At 28.8% G+C, this 4,370-nt stretch overlaps 1 long non-coding RNA gene across 1 annotated transcript; it reads right to left on the bottom strand.

Annotated features, from left to right (window-relative positions):
• Window positions 1-861: 861 nt before the first annotated feature.
• LOC139893828 (uncharacterized) lies at window positions 862-2,798 on the bottom strand. The gene is made up of 3 exons (XR_011774712.1): window positions 2,669-2,798; window positions 1,442-1,535; window positions 862-1,329 (listed from the first exon to the last, which is right to left on the bottom strand). It is a non-coding gene; the product is annotated as an uncharacterized lncRNA (long non-coding RNA).
• Between the last annotated feature and the right edge of the window lie 1,572 nt (window positions 2,799-4,370).

The following is a 4,370-nucleotide window of genomic DNA, read 5'->3' as shown; positions in this document are numbered from 1 at the left end:
GCATAAATGTTTTTTTTTTCATGATAACTTTGGGTAGGTGCTCGAAAGCTGTTCACCAAGGAAGAAGGGGTTGGCTGAAAGAAAGCGGAGATGATCGATGTATCCAGAAAAAGTGTCTCGTGATTGAACTCTTCAACAAACAAGTCATGGGGTCTTCTTCATTTTTGTTTCATGTAATTTTCTCCTTAGATCTACATATTTTATTACATTTACATGTAAATATAGTCAGAAAGCTATCCTGTATTAATCCTCCTGCATTCCTCATATTCTTTTATAAATCTTTTTGCTTTCAAAAAAAAAAAAAGAAAAAAAAGAAAAGAATGAAAGAATAGGTGGGTTCAAGATCTGGCAGTTGCAACCTCAGTTGTATCCATTGTTTACATGCGTTTTATATGGATTAAATATTGAAAAAGAATAATATACCCTCACATGTGTGGCACATGTGAGGTGGTAACTGTGAAATGTAAACGGACGTTTGGAGTGGGTACTAACCACGAAAGTCACAGAAATATTAGGTACCAACGATGCAAAATTTAAACTTTAGGTGTTTTGATGAAAATGATTACAAACCACAGGTACCAAAAACGTAATTTTTTCATAAAACTAACTCATTTCAACTTCGCTTTAGTTTAAAAATGTATGTATATAGTAAAGTATCATGTCGGGATAAGTGTTTACATAAAATGTTTAAAACCCCATGGTACTTCTCTATTCAAAAAGTATTTTTTAATATATCATAGCTTTAACATCACATCGTTAACCTATCCAAAGCTACTTAATCCTTAACAACTTCCTAATAGAACAAAATATTAACAAACTCATTACTAACACGAATAAGATCACAACATTATGATGTCCACCAAGATTAAAGTAACTTTGTACATACTATAATGGCAAAAAATTCATATGATACTTGCAACAGAAAATTAAACAACTTACTTATTTAATAACACAACATGTTGCTAAACATGTCAATTCCTAGTTAAAAAGGTTTATTAGAATTTATAACATATACTTTTATTTCTCTCAGACATTTCATCATGCACCTTTCATGCAGTTTCATAGTCGATATTTTATTTAACTTGCTTCACCTGAGTTGATCCAAATAAAAAGTTGCTACTTCATATACACTATTTGAATCATCCTATAAAGGTTGCTACATCAAACACAGATATATGAATCCAAACAAACATACCTTCCACCTTCATTTTTGTTCATTTCTTCATGTACTTTTACATGTCCTTCTGCTAATTTATCAACGTCAACAGGTGGCAGTAAACCATATTCATACAACTTGGAGCAAACAATTCCATTCTTTATTACCGGTTCCTGTTCCAACCAAAAAATCAAAAGTGGTGTAAAAATGATGAATAAGTAAACTTGAAACAAAAACTCGATGATTAATCTATTGAAAATTCGGATTTAGTTTCAAAAATATTACCCTTTTTCACTTCGGTACCCAACTCCACTCTCCACGGATTCAACCGAAGGCGTAGAAAGTCGATCGACATTAGCTTGATGTGTGCAACTCGGCTCTGAAAACAAATAAAAAAAGAAAAGAAACATGCAACTCGACTCTTCAAAACAATTGAAATCAGTGCTTCAAGATGGGTGGAGCCAAATAATAAACACATTAGCTAAAAATGACCGAAATTAGTGACATGATTAACCAATATGCCCTCCTCATGTTGCAAGAAACAATTTTAGACTTACCAACTACCACATAACGCAAACACTAACGAAGAACATCTATATAAACATTTTGATTCATTTAAACTTTGACAAAAGTAAATGTCAGTGGCTGAATGATGTTAACATTAAAGCTTAATGTGAGATCTAATAAAAACATTTTCTACTTGATTGCGATTAATAAACACACATATAGTAGTTAAAAACAAATGTAGTAAAGAACAAACCAACTTTTTAGATTCATTTCATAAACATTTTCCCAATTTTGTAAACATCAAATTTCCGTAGTTCAATTAAGTGAGCTAATGAAATATAAAAAAGAATAAACTTTTCTTAAACATAATTATTCTACAAACATGAACCCATATCCTAAAACTTGAAAAAAAAAAAAATTAAAACTCACATATTCATTTAAAAGACAAAATCTTTTTAAATTCTATTTCTCCAGCATTCCCAAAAACAATTTATATTTAAAAAAAAAAAAGCATCAGTCAAATTTATTCATGAAGGTTACAACTTTATAGCTTAATTCAATCCTAATAAACTGTTAAACTATTTTATAAGGAAATCAATATCTGATTCAAGTAATCCACATTAAATTTAGTACAAAAAATAAAAAAAAAAACTATCTTTAATGATACATGTGAAGAAGCATTAATATCATCAAGATCGACAATATCTTTGGTACTTGTATTACCACAAGAAATGATCTTGAATCAATACTTGATAAATTGTTAATTAAACATGTCGATTTAGAACTGTGATGATGAACTGGATTTAGAAGATGCAGATTTAAGAGAGATCGATAGAGATTAAAGACTAATAATGATGACTCTGAAGTGGAAAATCAGTTGATAACGTGAAAAGAAGAAGGTCATATGCAATCTTAGACAATAAAATCAAAGAAAGCGGAGATTAGAAGTAATAATCGAGTAACAACACATAAACCCTAAATTATTTGGAGAAAATAAACCCTAACCTGAAAGGAAGAAGCTGCTGATGATTGTCAGGATATGTGTAAAGCTGGAAAAAAAACCCTAAGCTGAAAAGAAGAAGAAGCAGCTTTCTAGGGTTATTTTGATTCTGAAAAAGCGTATAATGAAACCAATATACGGAGTAATTTTAAAGACTATGTTTTTAGTTGTAAATTAAATATTAATTAATGATTAATGATGTCATCTAAGTTGCTTAAATTTTTTTCTTTTTTATTTTTGATTTTTTCCAATGAAGAGAAAAACATATTTATGATATCATAATTTTAGTAATTTAATAGAAACTATACATAGATTGTCAACTTCAAAATTATGATTTTTTTTTTAAAATAGTAATTTTTTTAAGTCATTTTAAAAAATGGAAATTTATCAAAAATCGTTGTAAAAATGGTAAAACCGAAGTTTGAAACTTCGGTTTTGCCAAATCCGAAGTTTGAGGTTTCAAACTTCGGATTTTTTTTTTTTTTTTTTTTTTTTTTTTTTTTTGCATTGCAGTTGATACAAGTGCATATAAAATTGTTAAGGAATAAAAATGTCACTTCAATAAATAAGAGGATTCATAAGAGGATATAAGTTAGTAACTTAAACAGAATAGAAGAAATGGAGAAGTGGTTAAGGAGGTGGGTGTTTGTCCGAGTGGTCACGGGTTCGAAACTAGACTACCGCGTTATTTTTTTTATTTAGCAATAAAAGCTGCTGTGGGGCTTGGGTTATATGCATTTGGCTTGGGTTATATGCATTTGTATCAACTGCAATGCAAAAAAAAAAATATATATATATAATAAAAAAAGCAAAACCGAAGTTTCAAACTTCGGTTTTATTTATTTTTTTATTATAATTTTTTTTGTAAAAAAAATAAAAAAAATAAAAAACCCGAAGTTTGAAACTTCGGATTTGGCAAAACCGAAGTTTCAAACTTCGGTTTTACCATTTTTGCAACGATTTTTGATAAATTTCCATTTTTTAAAATGACTTAAAAAATACTATTTTAAAAAAAAAATCTCAAAATTATATACAATACTTGAGAAATGATACATGATGATACTTCTTAAAAATATTTAAAAATTTGACTTAGCCCCACTTAGGTCATCAATATTGTTTATTTCTTGATGTTATGTTGAATTTAACACATGTAACGTAACTGACCTTATATTTTCTGGTACACCTTATATTTAAATAGTTCCAATTATCTTATCAAAATAATTTGCTCTATAAGAAAAATAGGCTTAAGTGACGAGTGCTATTAACCACTAATAACAAAAAATTGTTGATTAAATAAAGTTAGTGACCAAAATAAGTCGGTCACTTCTCGTCACTATAGTGGTACAATCTGTTTAGTCAATAGTGAGCAAAATTTAGTAATGACTTTTTAAATCGTAATTAAATAACATTAATAATAAACAAATAATAAGTTGTCATTAAAATTTCATCACAAATAACATTTTTTCTTCTAGTGTTTTGAATATAAACTTTTGTGAAATGCGTCGGTGATTCGTAGTCCTATATATAAATTCTTTGCTTTTGTCATACTGTAAAAGGCTTCATCTTTTATTTGTACTTTTTATGTAATTTATTTGCAGGTCCCTTGAAACATTTGTCACCCACAATATTTATTGATGTCTTTAGGCGTAAGGTTCTTGTGAAAGCAAGGCATCGTTTTGCAGTGAAGAAAATGGACACCGACATAGA

Source organism: Rutidosis leptorrhynchoides, chromosome 2 (assembly GCF_046630445.1).
Source record: "Rutidosis leptorrhynchoides isolate AG116_Rl617_1_P2 chromosome 2, CSIRO_AGI_Rlap_v1, whole genome shotgun sequence".
Classification (NCBI taxonomy): domain Eukaryota; kingdom Viridiplantae; phylum Streptophyta; class Magnoliopsida; order Asterales; family Asteraceae; genus Rutidosis; species Rutidosis leptorrhynchoides.
Note: the sequence above shows the minus strand (reverse complement) of the source record. Positions and strands in the feature narration are given on the sequence as shown.